Source organism: Carcharhinus amblyrhynchos, chromosome 3 (assembly GCF_965287045.1).
Source record: "Carcharhinus amblyrhynchos chromosome 3, sCarAmb.v2.hapA, whole genome shotgun sequence".
Classification (NCBI taxonomy): domain Eukaryota; kingdom Metazoa; phylum Chordata; class Chondrichthyes; order Carcharhiniformes; family Carcharhinidae; genus Carcharhinus; species Carcharhinus amblyrhynchos.
The window spans coordinates 42,291,729-42,315,515 of record NC_137326.1 but is presented as its reverse complement, the minus strand read 5'-3'; the positions used below and the strand labels follow the sequence as shown (position 1 = coordinate 42,315,515).

Below are 23,787 nucleotides of genomic sequence, written 5' to 3'. Positions count from 1 at the left end.
CATTGTCTCCCTCCAGTCATGGAGTGAGTTGGATTAGTGGGTAGGTGGTTAAGTGGGTAGGTGGGTTAGAGGGTATATGGGTTAGGGGATGGGGGGGGAGTTAAGATGTAGAGGGTGAGGTAGGTGGAATAAGTGGTGCTGCTGTTCACCTTTAGGCTTTGCCTGATAACGCTTTGCATGTTTGCTGCTAACACAACACAAACTGAATACTCATGATATATGCCTCTTTTACAAAAACCTAAATATTTCATGAGGAATAGTAACTTGTGAAGGAAAACACTTCCTCTATTTGAATGTGTGAAAAAGTATCTATTTATTTGACTATTCTTTTTACTGGTGCTTCATATTATTATTAAATATTGGCTCAAAATTGCTATTTAGCTAGTAATTATTGACATGTTTAGAAACTATGTATTTATGCATGTATTAATAAATGGTTACCTCCTTACAGCTTGAAAGCTTATTTACTGGAATAGATTTACACTACAATTTTTGTAACAGAATTTTAGTATTCAATCGCTTTCAGAAAATTTGAGGGATGTAAATGGCAAAATATAAAAACCTAATCTTAAGTTGAAGGGAAGCAATGTGTCACATTCAAAAGCAATATTCATGTATAACCATGTGAGAACACACCTTTATTTGATTCCTCTTGCCTGTGCAATAGAGGAATGGGGAAGTTTTGAATTTGATTGGAATTTTTACAAAGCATAGAATTACCAGTGAAATTTACTTTTGCATTGCATTAATGCAAGCCCAATTATTTCATCTTTGCACAAGTACACATAATGGAAACCAATTATCAACTTGCGATGACCAGTTCTCCCCCTTTCTAATCGTGGTATTAAAGGTATATGAATGTGTTTGCACTGCATACCACTTTATGGAAAATAGTTCATTGCCACAGTCATTTTCAGCAAGAAGAATCATCTGCAATACAAATTATTCCATGCCATTTTCTGTGCAACTCATTGATTGTCAGTCTGGGGATGGAGGACTACTTTTAGATCCCTGCTGAGTGGGAAGATTTTGTTCTGACGAGACATGCCGTCTAGTGGCTAACATGGGAATTGACACAACTTCCTGCAGGCTGGTTTGAGTGACAGCCAACCCTCAAATCATGTGTCAGTTTGGTGGGGAAGTCACTTTCTACAGTGCTTGATATCACACCGTTATAGTTTCATCATTATTCAGGTACTGCAAATGCAATGGAAGTAGCTTCCTATGGGATGCCTTTGCTAACTTATCCTGTAGACAGTTGACATTTGTTCACAGTATTGAAATTATGGTACTATTTCAAACATGACTAATTCTTTCACTCTCACGACGTTGGTGTTAAGAACTCCGTGCTTTGATTTGAAGGAGATCTGGTGTCAGCACGCTCTATTTTGCTCACCCAAAGAAAAATACCACAGATGAGTTCAAGTCCAATAAAATCAGGCATTATTACTTTGTCAAGCCATTTTCATTGTTAAATATTGCAGCATAAAAATTCCAACCCTGAATGGGACCGGAATCCAGCAGACCTAGAGCAAACCAATTCTGCTAGAAATTGTTTTTGTCTGCCTAGTTTCAACTCATACCTATTGTACCAAAAGCTTTCAATTGAGTGCATGGAATGTCTGCCATCACCTCACCCTTATGTTCCTTTTGCAGCATGTCTGGCTGAATTTCAGTTTTCTCAAATCTGACGTTATGCCTCATGTAGACCCAATTGTAAATGCACATGCATGAAGCAAGTGTACTTAAGTTACACAAATTTGTGCATTGTTCGACAGAACCATATTCAAATAGCAGTCCATTCCAAATAGACGAATTGCAATTTGAATTTGGCCTAACAGCAAAGAAGCAGCAATGATGAAGGTTTGGATCCTCTTGCAGATCTTCATGTTCTTCCCCCTGACAGAGGGGCAGTTTCTGCTTTGAAATCCTGCTGAGGCCATGTGGTAGGTGTCCACACAGTAGCACCTGGCCCTATTATTTAAATAGCCTTATCCCTGGGACAGTGTCATAACAAGGCCAGACTCACACAGCAGCAACACAGTTGGAATTTCTCACCCTATTTTTAAAATAAAATTTAAATAAAAATTTGATGGTAACTTGTATCATGAAACTTCATTCTTTTGAAAACTAGAGTGCATGCCAGGCTTAGCTGATAGCATTAAAGCAGCTCAATCAGAAGGTTGAGGGCATGACCAATTCTGAGCCTGGGGCAGTTCAAGGCTGGCACTCCAGTACAAGATTGGAGAAAGTGCCCTATCACCTGATGGACCATTCCTCAAGCAAATTTCAAAACAAAAGTTCTACTGATTTGGTAACAGTTAAATGAGAACTGGAATTCTCCCAGTGTCCTGGTTGATGTTCTCCTGTTAAGTCATACTAAAATAGATTAAGGTCATTTTTTTTACTATTAATGGAATCTTGCTGTGCACAAGATGGCTAATTTGTTTGTCTGCATCACAACAGTTATGATTGTTCAAAGATTAATTGTGTGCTAAGTGCTTTGAGATATTTATGAGAGAAGATAAGGTGCTAAATAAATGCATTTAAAAATATATAAATTCCACAGGGCTAGTTGTTGCATTCAACTACATAGGGAATGATTCTTGCATCCAATTTTTTCTGACATAAAAGCCACAAATAACCAATAAACAGGACAACAGCTGTTCTGTATTCATTATCCTACCCATTCTGTTACAAAATTTCTGCTTATGATGCTAAAGAGATGAAAAAAAACTTACTCATCAATGCACAAATCATGAGTACAGATTAAGACAGATCCCAGGAATGTGAACTAGAACGCATAGAGTTAGGAATGGTTTGTGGTTATGTCAGTCAGGGCCTGGACATTGTATGCACTGTTTCATTGTGGAATATCTGATATTGTTGCCAAATGAGAAATTCTTAAAAGTTAAGAAATCTTGCCTCCTTTAGAATGGTAACTTAATCAACCCCAATTTTGTTGGAATGAAAGTTTTGGAAACATTGGAAAGGTTAGCCTACATGTTCCAAACTGTAAAAGATTGTTTCCAAAACTTGTTAATTTAAATTTGGATTGAGAGTGAATGCACTGTATTGTGATTGTGGTGACCAGATGTTTACTTTAAATCCCATACTCTGCAAAAAAAGAAATGAATGTTACACCCAACTAAAACATCCATGTTTTCTTTGCTGTATCAAATTTTGCTGGGTTGAATTCTGGAACTGCAATTATTGTTGACCACATTCTAGTCAACTGTCAAATTTGTAACTTTTGGATGAGTTGTACTTCACAGAATTGAACAGAACAGCTGCACCAGATCCTTACAAATCAAAATGTCATAACGAGTTGCTGTAGCAATGCATATGCTTGCAATCTGCACGATTGTTCTGAGTGTGCAAAACGTGTTGAAATACAATTATTTGCAGGATATTTAAATTCTATTCCATTCATTTCTGCTTGGAAATGTGCAGATAAATTCAAACCACCTGTGTTTTAATGCAGGTAAAAGTCACTATGGACATGAAATCCCAGTTTTGAAAGTGTAAATTCAGTGCTAAATTAGAGTTTGACTTCTATCCAACCCAGTTAAACTGGTATTAATAGTCTTCAGAATCCAATTTTGTTGTAATAAGAAAACAAAGTTTACATTGGGTAGCAGTAGGTAAGATTAATACAACGTCTGGTACCACTGCAATCAAAGCAAATTAGCGCAGATGCTGAAAGTCTGAAATTAAAAGATTTTTATTTACTTTCACATGACTTAGGGCTGAAAGTATTGCCATTGCATCAGGAAATCTAGGTCAGGCCTGTATGAGGAGAGGCTGAATAGATTAGGCTTGTACTCGTTAGAGTTTAGAAGAATGAGGGGAGATCTCATTGAGACGTATGAGATGATGAATGGGATGGATAGGATAGAGGTGGAGAGACTCTTCCCGCTCAGAAAGGATAGTAGGACTAGGGGGCACAGCCTCAAGATTAAGGGGGGGGGGGCTGTTTAGAACAGAGTTGAGGAGGAACTTCTTCACTCAAAGGGTGGTGAATCTCTGGAATTCTCTGCCCGTTGAGGTGGTGGAGGCTGCCTCGCTAAATATTTTTAAGACGCGGGTTGATGGGTTTTTGATAAGAGAGGGGATTAAGGGTTATGGGGAGAGGGCGGGAATGTGGAACTGAGCCACGACAGATCAGCCATGATCTTATTGAATGGCGGGGCAGGCTCGAAGGGCTAGTTGGCCTACTCCTGCTCCTATTTTCTTATGTTCTTATTACCTCTAGAGGCACTTCAAGACTTCAATCCAGTTTCATTAAAGATTTTTTGACCTTCTTACCATCAACAACATCTTTCCACCCATGCCAGCTCATAAATACAAGCCACTGTCATAGCCAGTCACCCAGAATGACTGTGGGCAGATAGACCTCAGGACCATATGAAGATGAAAATGAATTAAACTTCTAACCAACTAAAAAAAGCTTTAACTCACACAGTTGATGCTACAAAAAAAAATCCCCCCATTCATGAAATATATTGAAAGATTTTAAATGCCCTCAAGTGGTCAACCTGTTATGAAAATAAACTTCTATTCAGTAACCACATCTTTACTCCTAACTGGCCTCTTAAAAATATCAATAAAAGGGTGAATTCTACCACCCTGCTGAGAGAAGTGGTTTTCAAGCTTGTGAAACTCATCCAAGCATTCATAATGACTCAGCTGTAATAACAACCCTTGGGAAATGTCAACAATGGGGTTTATTAAAATTGCCAGAACATTTGGTATTTTTTTCTAAGCTACAGCAGATGGTCTTGTCGATCAGTGCATCTTTCTTTTACATAGACAGTTGATGTTTGCTTTATTCATGTTTAAATGGCAAGGGATTTAAAGAGCTTCAGGACATGACGCTTAAACACACTGTACCCAGCCATCAAGAGCATTTACATCCCTTCCAGCAATTTATGACTTCCACATTGCAGGTTAAGGGTCTTGGAACAGCTAAAATGGGGTCCATTTGAACTCAACGTGAATTTCCAATGGTCTTACTGAGTTTGGGTTTCTGGCCTTTGTGATTCACACTCTGTCCACTTCCTCCTACCAGGAAAAATGGGATCTACCAAAAATGTGGGTGGTATTTCAGTATCTAGGTTGCACCTGCCATTTTTGAAGACTTCTGAAGTTGGTCTGACTCCACGCAAACCTGGACTGTAGTCTTACTAGTTAACCACTAGTGTATTAATGTTCTTAAAAGTATACAAAATGTTCAACACCAAGCTGCATTTAGCATTTTCATCCTGTTAATGGCATTTTGTTGTTGAGTGGGATTTATATCTGGTTATGTGCATTGGTGCCTCAAAGGGTAGTTTAAAGGCATGGCTTAACAGTGCTTCAGTAGATAGCAGAAGGTGCTTACCATTATACAAATAATTATATTGTTAGAGTTATATTTATGCAGCATTGCCATAAGTAATATTTCAGTTTGTGCTTTTATTTTGTCTGAATCGGGGATGTTTATGCCTGTCAGCCAGTTCTTTGCGTTTACAATTTTAATTCCTTTGATTTCTTCATCCTGGTGGCTGAATCATAAACCAATCAAAAATATATAAATTTAGCTAAGGACATAGTATTTTCTGTGATTATCACCTTAAAAAAATCATTGTCAGGCTACATTGCTCTTTATTCCCCAGTCCCCCTCGACCACGTATCAACTACATTAAAATAATGTACAGACTACCCTGTGTCTGTGAGTTGGGAATCAGCTGTTGCTTGAGAGCTGCCTTGTAATTTTATCCCCATTCTTCTCATGAATCTTGAGTTTGCTTGGCACAGTTAATGCAGCCAGTTGAACTCAGGGACACAACCCAGTTGGTGGTACTGCCACATGACATTTCAAGAGGTGTTGTGAGAGTGACTGCCCTCAACATCAAGTCAGCAATTAACAAAGTGTGGCATTAAATACCCTCGCAAAACCGAATTCAATGGGAATCAAGGGGGAAATATTCCACTGGTTGGAGTCATGCTTGGCACAAGCGAAAATAGTTGTAGTCATTGGAAATCAACAATCCTAGTCCCGGGACACCACTGCAGGAGTTCTTGAGGGTAGTGTCAGAGGTCAACCATCTTCAACGGCTTCATCAATGACCTTCCCTCCATCATTAGATCAGAAGTGGGACTATTCACGTTCAGTACTGTTTGTGATTCCTCAGATACTGAAACCGTCCACCTCCATATGCAGCAAGACCTGGACAGTATTAAGCTTTGTGCTGATAAAAGGGAGGATGCATTCATGTCACATTGGTACTAGACAATGACCATTAACATCTTGGCTGTTACCATTTAAGTATTCTGGGAAGGATGGTCAAAGATTGGGAATTCTGTGGAGAGTAACTCAACTACTAGCTCTCCAAGACTTGTGCACAATCAACAAGGCACAAGTTGGGAATGTGATGGAGTTCTCTACACTTGTCTAAATGAGTACTGCTTCAACAACACTCAAAGCTTGAAACAATCCAGGAAAAAGCAGCCTGCTTGAATGGTACCCCATGCATCACCTTAAACATTCACTCCCTCTACCACAGATGCACAGTATTAGCAGTATGTACCATTACCAAGATGCACTGCAGCAACTCACGAAGTTTCTTCCAACAGCAACTTCGAATACGCAACCCCTGCCACCTTGACAGACAAGGGCAGCAGATGCAAGTTCCCCTTCAAATCACAAACCATCCTGATATAGAACAATGTCGCCATTCCTTCACTGTTTCTGGGTCAAAATCCTAGAATTCCTTTCACTGTGGCCAATGTACATGATGTGGAGATGCCGGCGTTGGACTGGGGTAAGCGCAGTAAGAAGTCTCACAACACCAGGTTAAAGTCCAACAGGCTTATTTGGTAGTAAATGCCACTAGCTTTCAGAATGTTGTTCCTTCGTCAGGTGAGTGAAGAGTTCTGATGAGTTTACTATCAAATAAACTTGTTGGACTTTAACCTGGTGTTGTGATACTTTTTACTGTGTTTACCCCAGTCCAGCGCCAGCATCTCCACATCATGACTGCCTTGTGATTCACAGGGTATTGTTTGTAATATTATTTGCAAGCTTGACAAGATAGACCACAGCGTTGCCATTGCCCAATTTCCTCTCACCATTCTTAATGTAGTCACAGAAATTTGTTTTATCAAAACTGCAAACATTTTAAGTATGGACTTTGGATTTTTCTTTCTATCATGACTATCTATTATCACAAAACTCCCTTAATACTAGTAAACATCAATATTAAACTTGGTCTAATACTCTGTTGTTGGCGTCAATAAGCCAAATCTTAGATTAAGAGCTTATTATTTACATTAAACATAATCTAAAGACTGTTAAAAGGTTTATTCGTGTATTTAATCTTTCAAAATCTTTCCTATCACTCTGTAACTAAGATTAAATAATGGAGATTTTCCATTGTGATTGTCAGCAATATTCAGTGGAAAATTACATTGAAGTAAAATTCAATGATGATATCTAATAGCTCATCTGTCTTTGTTGGTAAATGGTAGGTGTGATACTGCACTACGTAGACCAGAAGAGCAAGGACCTAGCTTTGATCTCTAGATTGTGCAGAGTTAACTGATCCCTGCTAGGCTGACAAGTAGGGTGTTACAATCAGCTTCAGTAGCCTTAGGCTGGGGAGAGGCAAAAAAATCAGACGGCATTCCTGCTCCTAGCTGTTCTCCTAGTGACCTATGTGGATGTCATGCCGAGAATTGGATATAACTTGGCTGTGCTGCTTCTCTGATTTATAAAATCAGTGCTCCTACATGACAAATGGCCACTTCTTGAGATATAAGAGAAATCCTTGTAACCCACAAAATTCTACTATAACGCATAAATGCTTCCATGAAAGGAGAAGGAAAAAGGAAAAGGGCAGGTTGATAGGAGGAAAAATAAAAAACCTTTTACATGTTGGTATTACATTAAAATACCAATCTTGGTGTTTACAAAGTTGCAAAACTTGTTGTGATTAACTTTGGCAGCACAGTTAAATTGGTTAGCTGAAGTTTATGATATCTTCTCAATGATTTAGTCTGTTGCAGCTAGATAACACAGAAGAGATTGATTATTAATCTTTTCTGTAATTTTTATTTCTTTTTAGTTTATTTAAAATTAACTGTTTTGTTATTTTCCAAAGGACAATACCATACCACTTTGCACAAAAAAATGCCCTTCTTGGAAAATATTAGTTTGTAATATACAATGTATGGTAACCTGCCAGAGGTTTATCTTCCAATTTTCATGCATTGAAAACCAGATGGTGAAGATAGAAACTCCCTCCTCCTCCTACTCTTCCTCCCCGCCCCTCCCCCCAACTAATAGCTATCTGCTATTAGTTAGTCTTGCCTTTGCACATATGAATTGTTAGATTATTGGCATGACAAGCTCCTAAAACTAAGTTGGCAACAATGCAGACAGGAGAACAGGGCACCCGGGACCTGAGTAAACAGGGAAGCAACTCATAATCAGATTGAAGAATTTACAAAACTAACAACACAAGGACTGAAGGTAAGCGTGAATTAGAGTGGGTGAATTCAATGTGAAATCAGGTACAAAAAGAGAAATAAAGGGTGGTGCTTTATATTAGATAATAATGCTAGGACCATGGAGGGTTTAAAACAACAGAGTTTATTTACAGGTGTGTGTTTCCTTTCATGGCTGCTGCTCCTCTGCCTGTTTCCCAAGCTAGAGCCTTGTGACATCACTTCTGTTGAATATGTGAATGTGTAAATATAACAGAACTTCTGTAAGCTAATACAAATGCATAACTTCTTCTCCCCCCCCTTAAATTGAATGTTCCCAACAAGTTCAAAACAATAATCAATAAGTCAGTCACTATTAACAAGTCAGGTGGTCTGGAGGCCCTCTCTCTCGAAACAATTGACGGTGAACCTCTGGCGTGCTCTTCTTTACACTGGTGGCAGCCTCTGGCATTTTTGCCTTTGCATGAATGTGGTGGGTTTAACTGGTGTTGATATGGGCCTAGAGGTTGTCTTGGTGTCTGATCTGCAGATGAGGTGTTGCCTTTCCTCAACAGTGTCTGTTGGTGTGAAGGTTGTAAGAAGGTTCAGGTCAGGACTTTGTATGCTTGAATCTGGATTCTCAGCAGTTTCCGATTCTGGTGGAACTGTTCTCCCAGTCAACAGCTGGTCCATGTGTCTCCTCCTGATAATGGTATTTCAGGTCTGGATAGTATGAGAGACAGGTCCGGTTTGTGCAACAATTGTGGTAGGAACCCATTTCTCTCCTGTGGAGTAATTCCGATGCAAAACTCCTTGCCCTTGGTGGAAAACTCAATGCGTTGTTTTACTTTCCCACCGTTCCATTTGTCCTTGTTGTTGCTATTGTACAATCACTTTAGTTTTTGGATGTTTAAACATGCTAATTCTGGTTGTCCCTTAATCATTATTAATGCAGGAGAAATCTTGGTCATTGAATGTGTGATATTCCTGCACCCTAATAAGAATTTGTTAAGATGTTTGATCATTGAACCTTGTTCTCTGGTTGCTCTCAAGGTATATTTCATGGTTTAGACAAAACTGTTCTGCAAGTTCATTGGTAGCAAGATGATACAGTGCGGACTTAATATGTTGAATACCATTCTTTTGCAAGAAATTTTTGAATTCTTGTGAGAGACAGATTGGGGTCCATGACCACTTACCAGTGGGTCACGGAATCCAAGCCGACTAAATACTTTTCCTAGCTTCCTGATAGTCTTGTGTCATCACAGCAACCTCTGTTCACTTTGTGTGAACGCAGTAAGAAGTCTCACAACACCAGGTTAAAGTCCAATAGGTTTATTTGGTAGTAAACACCACTAGCTTTCGGAAAACTGTTTCTTCATCAGGTGAGCGGAGAGTTCTGATCGCAAACAGGGCATATACAGACACACATAGTTTACAGAATACTGATTAGAATGTGAGTCTTTGCAGCTAATCTGCTATTCAAGTCTTAAAGGTGCAGACAATGTGAGTGGAGATCGCATTAAGCATAGGTTAAAGAGATGTGTATTGTCTCCAGACAGGACAGTAAGTAAGGTGTTGCAAGTTCAGGCAAGTCATGGGGGTTACAGATAGTGTGACATGAACCCAAGATCCTGGTTGAGGCCGTCCTCATGTGTGCAGAACTTGGCTATCAGTTTCTGCTCAGCGATTCTGCGCTGTCGTATGTTGTGAAGGCCGCCTTGGAGAACGCTTACCGAAAGATCAGAGGCCGAATGCTCGTGACCGCTGAAGTGTTCGCCAGCAGGAAGAGAACAGTCTTGCCTGGTGATTGTTGAGCGATGTTCATTCATCCATTGTTGTAGTGTAGACTTGAATAGCAGATTAGCTGCAAAGACTCGCATTCTAATCAGTATTCTGTAAACTGTGTGCCTTTATATGCCCTGTTTGCGATCAGAACTCTCCACTCACCTGACGAAGGAACAGCATTCTGAAAGCTAGTGGCATTTACTAACAAATAAACCTGTTGAACTTTAACCTGGTGTTATGAGACTTCTTACTGTGTTTATCCAAGTCCAACACCAGCATCTCCACATCACTTTGTGTGAGCCAATTTTCGACTGTTCCAGCAACATACATCCTTCAAAAGGTCCTAAGTCCACGTGCACTTGTTGTCAGGCTATTCCCATGAATACAGTGGAACTAAGGGTGGCAGGTTTCTTACCTTTGCCCATGAAGAACACATTTTGGTTTTCTCTTCAATTTCTACATCCAGTCATCCAGCCCACCAGAAATAATTGGTGGCACAGCATGGTGGCACAGTAGTTAGTACTGCTGCCTCACAGTACCTGAGAGCCTGGCATCAGCATGCCGGGCAGGCCACATGCACCCTGACCCTGCCATTGCTGGCCTCTCAATGTCTTCCCCAACTCCCAGCCAATCATCTGATTCTTCCACCCCCACTCCTGATCGCTGGCCTTCCTGATCTCCCCCTCCCTCTCCTTGATGGTCAGCCCTGATTGTCCCCCCTCCCTTCACACCCCACCACCATTGGGCCCCCACTCCTTTGGCAATACCAGGTGGGTCGTGCCAGGATGCCCAGTGGGCAATGACAGGGTGCTAGACTGGCATTGCCCAAGGCGCAACCCCCTGCCCCCGACCTCCTGGAATGGCCTCAGTGGCTTCTGTCCCCACCAGCGAAGTCAATCACAGCTGGTCCCCGTTGATGGGGACCAGTGTTAATTCCTGCTGGTGGGAACCCCTTCCAGCGGAGGCGTGGGGGAACATGACATTGTAATTCAGACTTAAACATGGTAATCAGCCTCTATGCTGAAAAAACAGCCTAGGAAATTTGTGACTGGCTGACTTTTTCCAGCCCATGTCTTCACACCAACATTCAGCTGCAGAATGCCTTCATTTTACATACCGGTGACAGGTACAAATTTTGAGATTCTTGGGTTGATCTGGCCGATAGTTTGTGTATCTGACCACGCAAAATCAATTGTTCAGCTTATTTTGCAGCTAGTTCCATTGAAACTGCCATTTACACGGCCTCTTTCAAAGTAAGGTTACTTTCGATTAGCAATCTTCCCTGTATTGCCTCACTGCGCAGCCCATGGACAAACCTATCCTGATTTGTGTCATTCGGTGAATCTCCAAACTCTCAATATCCTACAAGTCTTTTAACACAGTCACGAACTGTGCAATTGATTCCCCCTCATCTTGGCTTCTTCTGTGGAATCTGAAGCTCTCTGCAACCATCATAAGCTGTGGTGAAAAACGTGCTTGCAAAATATCAACAAATTGTTCATATGTCTCAGGGCCTGGCTTCTCAGGCTGCACTAAGTTCTGAGGAGATTAAACATTTTCCCTCCATCATGCTCAGGAAAGTGGGCGCCCTAATACCTTCAGCTACTTTGTTTGCCTGCGCAAAATTCTCAAACTGCCCAGTATAGGAGCTCCATTGCTCCAGATTTTCATCAAAGAATATCACGACACCGAGATCACCTGTCATTTGTTGTACTAATGGAAGTTTCCTAAATGCGTACTTCACAACATGTTTCCAGCAGCTACCTTGATTTTTCTTTCACATGCAAGGCAACAACCCGAATTTCAACTTCTTCTTTAATGCATCCAGCTCTATAACTGCTCTGCAGCAGATTATCGTTACTCGTGTCCACCTAGCCCACCGAGTCCAAAACACGTGCAGAAAGCTTCTTTTCTAACTTCTCTGTTTCCAACCCTTCTCGGCAAATGCCTTCATCCCAGGTGTCCAGCAGCGTTGCTTGGCATCCTTGTCACCAGTTATTATACTGTATATCGGAGAATGACGGTAGGAGCATTGAGGGTTTAAAACAATGGAGCTTTATTTATTGTGCGTATTCTTTTACATGTCTGCTTCTTCTCTGCCTGTTTCCCATGCCAGGGACTTTGTAACACTACTTGCAGTGAATATACGAATACAACAAGGGGTCAATAAGCTAATAAGAATGAACACACGTATATAACAGCCGGAATTTTCTGGCCTCACCCAGCAGCGGGATCTTCTGTTTCTGTCAAACTCAAAGGTCTTTAGGCTGGCTTGCCATTTCTGCTGCTGGGGAATTTGCTGCAGTGGGCCAGAAAACTCCAGCCAAAGTGAGGAAATAGAAAATTGGATTCAGGGAGAGAATAAAAAGCAACAGAAAGGAAAAGTAATAAATAAATTTAGTTTTAAAAACCTCAAAAAAGATCACCTGAAGGAGTGAAATTCTATATTTGTACTACTTAGTTTTCAATACCGGGAAGGTTGACTAGAAGTAATTAACACTTTACCACACCTTGAAAAGTTTATTGGACTGGAATGACAAAGTTTAACTTTCTGTGATTAATTTAGTTCATAGCTTCTGGGCAAATACAACAACTTCACGCCATCAATGCACATAGATCATGGCTCAGTTGGTAGCACACTTGCCTTTGAGTGAAAGGTTGTGGGTTCAAGTCCCATTCTAGGTCAGGAATGCAAAAATCAAGGCTAACACTCCAGTATGGTCCTGAGGGGGTCCTGCACTTTTGTAGGTGCCACCAGTCAGATGAGCTGTTAAACTGACGGCCCATGTGCCTTCTCAGGTGAATGTAAAAGATTCCATAGGACTATTTTGAAGTACTGGCCAGTATTTATCCTTCAGTTAACATCGCAAAATCAGTTTATCTGATCATTATCACATTGCCGTGTGCTGTGCACAAATTGTCTGCCATATTTTCTACATTATAACAGTGAATCCTCTTCAAAATGCAGCATTTGCTGTAAAGCACTATAAAGCACTTTGTGAAAGTTGTGTAAATATAAGTCTTTCTTATGCTTCAGTGGTGAGCTTGAAAGTGAGATATTGTTTTTGCAAAGGTAATGGCAGAGCAGTGCAAATTGGACAACAACTTTAAGATATTTGAATTACCTAATGTTGTTGTAGCATTATGCATAAATAACAATGTGCGCCATTAACCTCACTGTTATTTTGACAGGAAACTTTTTTTCATATAAAAGGAGATAGCCAGCCATTACTTCAGAGGTATTATAGCGCTGACAACTAGGTGTAATGAATATCATCTATCTAAATATAGGCACAAGGGTAGGGTAGCCATCTGTAATTTCAAACTATCTACTCTTGCAGTGTAGTGGTTGATTTTTAAAGATGTAGCTTGCCCACAGTATACCAATAATTATTTTTTGTTATCCTACAAGTTGCTCTTGTAAAATCAAACCCATTAAAAAATATTGTTCTCACCTCATTCCTAATAAAATAATTTAAGGTTAAGTAATAAACTCCAATTTCACTGAAATTCAGCTTGTATACTTGTATCACCACCTTATTGTTCTGTCCATCAAGTTCTTGTTCAGTGATTACCTAGTGGAAACCTAGGGACAAGAGCTTACTCATTGGCTTGGGTAACTCAGCTCCAGACTCCTGAGCTTGCTGAAGAGACTTGAACATTCTGAATGTTTTTAACTGATTTTGATTTATTTATTATTGTCACATGTATTAGTGAAAAGTATTGTTTCTTGTATGCTATACAGATAAAGCAGACCGTTCATAGAGATGGAAAGGAGTACAGAACATAGGGTTACCGTCATAGCTAGGGAGTAGAAAAAGATCAACTTAGTGTGAGGTAGGTCCATTCAAAAGTCTGATGACAGTAGGGAAGAAGCTGTTTTTGAGTCAATTGATACATGACCTCAGACTTTTGTATCTTTTCCCCGACAGAAGAAGGTGAAAGAGAGAATGTCTGGGTTCTTGGGATCCTTAATTATGCTGGCTGCCTTCCTGATGCAGCGGGAAGTATAGACAGAGTCAATGGATGGGAGGCTTGTTGAATTCTTGAGCTCCTACCAAATGTCAAAAAAAGATTAATTGTGGGCCAACTAATATGTCTCTGCTCCTTTAACCCATTAATTACAGTAAGCTTCTAAATCCATTGTATTTAAATTGGATCTGTTTGACATGGTGTGCGATGGGTTACAGTTTTGCATGTAAACAGAAGGGAGGAATAAAGGGATAAGTATGCATGACGGATGGTATTAAAATAAGATAAGCTTATATGGTCCCTTAATGAAGTTTCAGGAAAATTCTTCTCTTTAATATCATTATCACATTTGTTTGTAACCTAGTATTCAGTAGAATGATGCTTGTTTATACATGATTGCAACAAAAAGGAAGGAAAATGCATTCTATAATTTGTATGGTTTAAATATCTTTATTTAAGTAATGGGCTTTCAGAATGTTAATTGCCTGCTAATAGCCATATTATTTGCATAAACTGAATGAAACAAAGCTGTATGTGCTCAGATCTTTTCATTGTTGCCAGACCTCTTCAATTCTTGGCAAAACCACTTGCATATAAACTGATTAGGTAATGGGGCAACATCTGAATAGCAGCATTCTACTTCCGGCTCCTATTATGTGAATTTTATTGATTGACATAAGAGCCCTCTAAGGCATCATACACCTGAACAGTATTCATGATCCTCCATACAGGCCTTTATTAGCTCTGGTTTAATTGATGGGAGGTAGAGAGATAAAAAAAATTAAGATTCCCCGTACATTAAGCATTGTAATTGCCTATTACTGGTGTATGACTATCCTGCAATTAAAGTATCTTAGGTACATACTGCAATGCAAAATGGATAGTGTTCATGCTTGTCCTATTTGGTTAGTTTTACTCACAGAGGCAGAAATGTTCAAACAGCACTCTGTCTTGGAGGTAGAATGAAATAAGTCTATTTTGTTTGACAGATTTTTAAGACAGTTAATGATAAAAATGCTTGTAATTTTGTAAGTTTCTTTTAACAGCACTTTCCTGTAAACTGCTGGAAGTTATTGTTTTGTAAGTCATCCTACTGACATAATGTCAAAAATGAATGCCGTACTCAGGTGGCACAGTGGTTAGCACTGCTGCCTCACAGCACCAAGGACTCGGGTTGGATTCCAGCCTTGGGTGACTGTCTGGAGTTTGCACGTTTTCCCCGTGTCTGCCTGGGTTTCCTCCAGGTGCTCTGGTTTCCTCCCATAATGTGTTTGTCAGGTGGATTAGCCATGGTGAATGTGCGAGGTTACAGGGAGTAGGACAGCAGGGTGGGCCTGGGTAAGATGCTCCTTCAGAGTGTCAGTGCGGACTGGATGGCCGAAATGGCCTCCTTTTGCACTGGAGGCATACTATGGCCTTGTGGTTGTGACAGAACACATCATTGATCACTGCAGTGCAACACTTGGATGCTTGTGAAAATGGCATAAAATGCCTGAAGCTCTTACAAAAATCATAAACATTTTATCTGTAGCACTCTGTGTACACTTTATTTATATTATAACTTACATGGAGTGAGGTAGTAAGCCAGGCTAAAGTTAGTAACCTAATCTTGGGGTTCATATGACTGTTATATTCTTACTGTTCCCTCATGATTCATAATATCACCTGAACCCCTTGATTTGGTTATTTTCTTATGATGCACTGTGTGATATCCATTATTCTTGGGGCCTCACTGTTAATCAGATTTTATAATGGTTCACAGTTAAAGGATTAAAACTCCTCAAGGTCTTACCATCTTTAATTGTTGCACAGCTTCAGCATTTGATGCGATCCTACCATTGATTACCACCTAAGTTGTAAAGCCAACTTTTGGAGGTGTTATGTAGACATATTTGAAGGGCTTTGGAATTAGACATCTGTAAAAAGTGCACCAACGACAACATTTCAACACTCAAGTGTAATTTGTAATTGATGGGATCAGTACTGTATGGGAAAAAAATAGCTGCTTTTGATCAGAATCTATGTTTGCTCACTTTATTTGCATTTAAAAGGAACATTTGCCGTAAAACAATTGTGGCAGAGTAATGGTTTACTACCATTTATTAGTGGAGATATAAAAAGTTACATTGTATTCCTTGGTATGCAGTTAACAAACAGAACCTTTCAGCAAATATTTATTTTGGTAGCACATAAAAAAAGTCAACAATACAGTTTTCTGATGTATGTGGGGTCACAGTTATTAGTCTTTGCATAGAGGCTGAACAACTAAGTAAAGCCATTTCCATGAGAGGTTTTACTAATCTGATAGTTGAGAGCTTGTACCTCAAATTTTCTCCTGTGGAATCAAGGATGCTTTTCTTTTAATTTGATGGGCACAGTAAACTGGGTCTTATTTAAACATTGTTTTCAGATGATAGCCTAACCTGCATTAAAAATGACACACGAGCATACAAGTAGTCATGGGCTCCCCATATGGAACTACAGTTGTGTCAAACAATTGACTGATGGGGAGTGTGCAGTTTATGTGTGTGTTGTGTGCAGGTGTGAGAGATCTTGTATACACTCTCTACAATCACTAAGAGTCTCTAATATGTAACCTCATTCTAAAGACAAAAAGTTAATTAACTGTGTGGCGTGCATTTTCTACTGCTTTTGGAGCGTCCCTTTCCCTCCTCCTTCCCGATATTTATGATATTGTATCAGATTCTACAGTTGTATCACTGGACTTCTTAGATGAAATATGTGCCCAAGACTCTTTCAAAACTGTAAGAGCCCTGGTTGTGGTGTATAGAGTCTTTGTAAGCTGAATATAAGGGGGCGTGTGTGTGTGTGTGTGTTGGGATAGCTACTATAGATTGAAGCCTCATGGGACCAAACCTGGCTTCTCTCTTCATGCAGTTTAAATTATTATGAAGTGGCAGTTGCTAGATGTGGCTGTCATGGCAAGAATTTCAGTCAAAACATTTCTTGCATTTGTTACATAAGTTTTAAGATAAAGGAAATACCAAGCAGTTTTTATATACCTGTAACTTCTATGGTAAATGGTTAGATTTTCTTAATGATCCATATGTATAATTCTGCTAAATTTGCCAAAACTGTATTATCTAACTTATTTGCTGTAAATATAAAGAATCCTGAATGCATACATTTATGGAAGATTATGTTTGACGTCATTCTGTAGCCTGAAGCTAACTAATTTAACAGATGAAAATTCTCATTTTTTCCATTCTTAATTTTTTTCAACAACAATACTTTAATGGTTCTTCGTACACAAGTGGCTTGTGGCATTTGGGTTTTGAGTGGGAGGGGGCTGTTTTGTTTGGTGGGTAGTGATAAAACTGGTTGTCTGTGTGACATTTACTGCAGCTGCCCACCATTGAAAGCAGACTCTTTTAACACTCAAAAGATTACATATGGCAGAATCAAATCTTCTAAAATGACCCCATCTGTAGTCTGAGTCCTTGCACTGAGGACTGTTTGACTATTTGAGATGGCTCTAGGATTTCATCATCTGTTGGACAGCAATGGACTGCTTGAAACAAGTCAGCAACTCTGAATCCATCTGTTGTTATTATTTTCCACTGATAATTGGTTTCAACAATGGAATGCCTGTATCCCTTCCCTTTGAAATACTACACTCTGTTTATTTTTGAGAGGTCCCACTCACTCCCTGCTTCTAGCAAGTAGAGCTTGCAAGAAAATGACATCTTTGACTTCTTACATCAGTATGTGTCAGTCAGTATCCAAAGCTATGCAGTCGATTTTCTTCAGGGCTGTGTTTCTGTTTTGTTTGTTTCGATCTAGGCTTTTCAGACTAGCTGATCCAGACTGCCTGGATACACTGGCTGGAATGTAGCATTCCCATGTCTCTGATCACTGAGTTGCTGCTTAGAAAACATTTTTTTTAATGTTGATGAAATTTAAATGATTTATAAAAAAAAAGAAAACGGTTCTGAGAGTGGGCTCAAAAAGTGACTAGCATGTCAGACAGAGAGAACAGCAAATTACTGTTCAGGCAAAGCTTAATGTGCATTAAGGATAATCACAAACATTTCAATGACTTTTCACCTCAAAGCGGGACAGGTAGATGGTTCAGCAAGCAGCTGACTTGAGCCAGTTGCTCATTTGCTGACTGTTTGTGTTTATGCAAAGGGGCCTCTTCCTGAATATTTAATCTAGAGCAAGGCAGTGGCTTTTGTTGTGTTTAGATCACATACCTTCAGTCCTTCATTATACCGCAGTCTGTTGGAGTTTGATGTTGAATATTGAAGGAGTTAGTTTTTAAAAACACAGTAGCTTTACTGTCCCTGGAGATTACAGTACAATCAAAAGCTTTTTAGCTTCATAGTTAATGGGTAAGTGCTGTTGCAGCTATATTTTCAGTTTTTTTTGTTGTTTGGATAAAAGTGTGAAAAGATATTCATAAGCTTTAAACTACGAACACATTGAAGTTTCTGAAGCATACGTGAATAGATCTGTGTAGTTTCTAGTCGCAAGGAATGGAGAGTACAGTATGTACTTACATGCAGGTGGCTTCCAGGAATGCTTCAGAGCATATGTCCAAAGTATTAAGTGTTGTGTTTGTAACCATTAAAACGTAAATGGGTAAACTGAACTGATTCATTATTTTTCTATTGCTTAGTCCTGTTTCTGTCGTATTGTTCATGATAAAGCCTCCTTTGTGCACTCTTTGAAAAGGACAATACATAGCAGTCTTAGGCAGTTAGAGCCACCAGTTAGCATTGTTTTCTGACTACGCTTCTTCAGCAAAATGACTACTGTAACTTGAAGATTTTCTTACGTGGAAATGGAATCTGCTCTTCGTTGATATTAATAGCACACTAGAGATGTTAGTCTGTGATGCAGTGAGTAGTAGGACTACAGTTTGGAAACCTGATATTACAGAAGAGAACTGACAGAGCTGCTGCCCTGTTGTTGGGGAGACAGTCATCCATAAAAATAGTCTTTGCATAATAGTACTGTAGGTTATCAGTTTTTGCATAGGGCATTTTGAACTGTCTGGATCAGTTCTTATTTTCTGGGAGCGAACTCAGCTGCTGTTGCATTCACTTTTTATGTGTATCTGCAGCTTCAATGGAAGAGTATGTTTTTCCACTGCCTATTTCTGAAAATACCTGATAAAATGAAATGAACCAAATTAGTTTCTGACTATTGATTCATTAATGGTATTGTATTCTGTCAATTGACAAAGATTATTCTTATCATATAACTGATAACAAATGTACTTAATGGCTTTGTGATAATTATTTGCATCGCTTTCATCTTTCACACTGATGGGGGTTGGGGGCGTTTCTTGTTAACTATTGCATTGCACAATACACCACAGAGGAACGGGACCACTTTAAATTCCTTGCAGATGTAAATGTTTAAATGCCCAACAGCAAAGGTCAACAAAAAGACACACCCAGCAGCAACACTCCAATGGAATTGAGAAACAGACCAGTTTTTCAACCTTGTGTTCAAAACCACCCCCCGTATTGTTCTGCTAGTGTTTCTTCTGAGTGTATTTATAGCTGTAAAACTCATCAATTTTGTAAATCAGCTCATCTGAACAAATTTGAATGCAGTATGAAAACAGGGGAATGCTCTGCAAATACCAAGGTTAATTAATAATCCCCAGGCACATGTCTTCATAAATGATACAACTGCTGCTAGACTACTCAAGAAGAAAAAAAAGCTTTGCATTTTTTACGTTGTAATCATTGGAATTGGATAATTAAAACAGTTCCAGAGTTCAGTTCTCACTAGTATTTGCGTAATGTGAACTCAGTTGCTGATTTGTGACTCAAGAAATAGTCAGATCATTAATATACGTTAGTGCATGTACTGTGCTTTCCTTGGATTTTGTGTATGAATTTTAATGGATTTTTTTCTGTTGGTACTTTTCAAATGTCATATATAATTTTGACGTTCTTACAGATATGCTGTACATTTGAAGATAATATAGTTAAAGACGTTTTTTGCTGTATTTATGGGTCATTTGAGCATTAACCCTTAAAATGCTAGTTGAAAGAAAGAATGTTTGTTCAGCTCAATCCTTGGGAGTTCTTGTTTGTTCATTGGAGAAGCATCTATAGGCACGTTTCCAACACTATGTGGGCCATTGCAGTCAGCTTCACGTTCTTGTTTCTAACCAGACTGGAGCCAAAGTGGATTTGAGGCTTGTTTTTGTGTTTTGCATTTCAACTGAATGGGAATTGGTGACTGATGATTGTTGCAAATAAAGCTCTGTTTAAAGAACTGGAGAAAACAAACATGTCCACAGTTGAAATAAATGAATTTTCCCCCCCGCACACACACACATAGATGCATCTAGGTTACATATTTGTGGCGACTATGTCGTGATTTGGTTTGCCGTCTGAAAATTATAGGTCCAACAGATGTTCAAGCATTGACTCAAATGTCTTACATGACACTACACTTAGCAAAGTGATTGCGCTGTGCACTACACAGAATTTGAGGCAATTCTGTGAGGCTGTTAGTCAATCGTTGATTTTTTTCCTCCATTTTGATTACAGTGGCAGTTTCAGAAAGTTACTGGTAACCATGTAGTTATTTCAAATCTTGAACTAGGCACAACTTAATATCTTGCCTGTTTCTGTATACACATGCGTTGTCTTTGCACTGTAGAAATCATGCAGCGGACTTAAAAATTCTACAAATGGGTTTCTATAAAACAAATCCCACTCTGGTAGGGTTGCAAGAGAAGCACAAAATGAAACAGCTGGTTGCCTTACATGTTGTTTAAGTTATTTAGTGATAATTGAAAATAGTTCTATTTTTGCAAACACTACAATATTATTGATGGATTTCAAACCATTTGTTTATACTCAGGAAGTATAAATCAGCCAGCTAGTCCATTTGCTCTTGCTCATACCTTCAGTCTGAAATCTTAAACAGCATGACATTTTTCTTCTACAAAATCTATTTGTAGTGGAAGGAATGAATGGCAAACTGAGTCTGAACTCAGAAGGACCTGAAATGAGAGAACTCCAATTAGTTCACAAATACCTGACTTTTGCCTAATTTGGATAACTTTAGACTCCATTGGACCCTCTTGATGGATGTAAGAATCCAACATTTACATTTGTGCAACAGATGTGCAATGAGTTGGGGGCTGGGGAGAAATACAAAGGAAAGTCTGGGATTTAGAGCATTGAAGAGGGTGGGACATAGCCCTAGCAAAACATTATTAAAGTGTGCTTCACTCTTTCCCTACTGTGTTTCTGTTGTTGGTACTGTGATTAGGATGAAGGGATGGAAAGACTACAAAGGTGAGTCTCCCTGGACTCATTGGAATAACTGCACCATTTCTGTCTCACTAATTCAGTGACTAAGATATGTATGTGTCAATTTGACTGTGACTGTGTATCAGGAGAGAACTGTGTAAAACTTGGATGCTTATGTAAGAATCCAAAATTTGCATTTACGCATCAGACATACAATGGGTTGCGGAGGGAAGTGCATAAAGCAGGTGGCCTAGGATTTAGAGGGGGGGAGAGGATGGTGACGGAAAGGGGTCCTACCTTTTTGTTTTTCTTTACTTCCCTCCCTGTCAGTGAACCGTGTGACTTTTTGAGTACTCACAGGATAGCCTCAAGTTTAAACTGCCAATCATTACTGACGTTTTATACATTCAAATTGGCACAGAAATTGCTGAAAATTTTAGCTTGCCTTCTCTTTCATAATCTGACCTATGCATTACTTAAACAAAATATTTTCTTGACCATTTGGGCCCTGTTAATTTTAGGCCTGAGAAGCTGTCTGGATGCAGAAGGCAAGCTACCGCTTGGTAGCGGGCTAGGCATGTGCTAAAACAATCAGTTTGCATCTAGTTGCCCTGTGAAACTACCTCATTAGCCAATAGGACTTCTAGCAGCATGGAGAATTTCAATCAGTTGGGGATTAGCAGTTCAGATCCCCACTTGTGCAGGTGCAGAGAAACAAAGTGGTCTGACGTCAGAAGGAGGAACCCACTCCAGCCAAAGATAACCATATCCGACTAGAATAAAATCAGAAAATAATGGAAAGCCTGTGCCTCTTTACAGGCTACATCCCTCACTTTCTCCAGTTCTGATGAAGGGTCATTGAACTGAAACATTAACTTTCTTTCTGCACCAGTGCTGCCTGAGCTGTTGAGTATTTCTAGCATGTTCTGTTTTTATTTCACTTTTTAAGCATCTAAGATATTTTGCTTTCATCTCAAATCGAAGTTGCATTGCACACTTGGCATTAAGAGCATTGGCTTGCCAAATATTGATGCTTGTCCTTGGTTAATTGTTCCTTTGACTCAGGCTTAAAGATAAAGACAAATATAGGGTAGATCAGGGTATTTTATCGCGTGTTTGGACAACTGTATTTTTGATTTACCAACAGGTTTGGAGTGGCTCCTTGGATTGGTAACTATGGAATTGCTGTTGTGCTATTGTCTCTCAGCACATGGGGTAAAATTTTCCATTCAGGGACTAAGTCTCGTGGCGGGGGTGGCAATGGCGAGTGTTTCCCACTGCAGAGGCTGGTGGGAGTTAAGGCCATATCGCCTGATGCTGCTGTAATTAATTATGCAGTTGGGCTGTCTTGGCGTTTTGCATGGAGGGCTTGGCTGGACGGCACATATCCTGCCATCATGTCCAAGTGCCATTTTTAAGGCACCCAGGCATCAACTTATCCACCATTGAAGGAAGAGATGAACCGCCTGGAAGGTCCTGAATTTGGGAGATCCATGTCGTTGATGCTTCACCCACTCACCCACACCTGCAGGATCCACGATCACTGGAGATCCCCGTCTCCCCATTCGATCTTGTTGCAGATGAGTCCAACATGTGCATGGAATGTTGGTTCTATATGTTCTGGACTGGTGTAATGGCCTGCTGGTGGTGCAGTAAACTGGATGGGTGGTGGCACATCAGTGGGAGATAGGGGCCCTTGCACATTGGTGCCTGAGGAGTTCAGCAGTCAGTTTCACCAGTGAGGTTAGGCTCCACCTCCCCCCTGCCCTTACTGGTGAGATTCGCATCCTGGCTCCTTTTTTGTAGAAAGTGCCAAAGGATTGTGATTCGCAGTGTGCCACAAAGAAAACTGGCGCAATTCTCTCCCGTTTTCTTGCTCTTTTGGCATTTAGAATTTTTTTGTTCAGAAGATCCTGTTCTTAGTGTTTACAGAGGTCACAAATTATTCCAGGGAACTCAGAAGTTTCCTTTCATGCCTCTTCCAAGCTATTTCATTAAATGTTTTTCCCTGTGAATCTGCTGCAGTGAAAACATTTATGCCACAATGGCAGTATTTAAATAGCAAGCAGCAGAATTTTAAAATCCAAGAATAAAAAGACAGAAGATACAGGGGTGAAATCCTTTAAAAAAAAGTTCAGATCAGGATGCCCCAATCTATCAGGAGTCAAGATTGCAGTCAGCATGATGTTGTGGACACCTCCCCTTCCATTTTCGACAAGTGGGAATGCCAGTGGGGGCAGAAAATCCAGAGGGAGTCACCAAATGGCTTTACGCCATCAGGAGGGGGAGAAGGCTCAGGGTGGGGGGA

General features: G+C 39.8%; 1 protein-coding gene across 9 annotated transcripts in view; it reads left to right on the top strand.

The window, feature by feature from the left end:
- The window catches only part of foxp1b (forkhead box P1b), a 492,035-nt gene that overhangs the window by 174,584 nt on the left and 293,664 nt on the right, over positions 1-23,787 (top strand). Inside the window, exon 1 of one of the 9 annotated variants that reach the window (XM_080183563.1) lies at positions 18,503-18,584. The exons of 7 other annotated variants lie outside the window; for them this stretch is intronic. The gene's annotated coding sequence lies outside the window, so the exon portion shown is untranslated. Of the gene's footprint in view, positions 1-18,502; positions 18,585-23,787 lie in introns of those variants that run through there. One more of the 9 variants, XM_080183571.1, reaches the window with a different exon arrangement.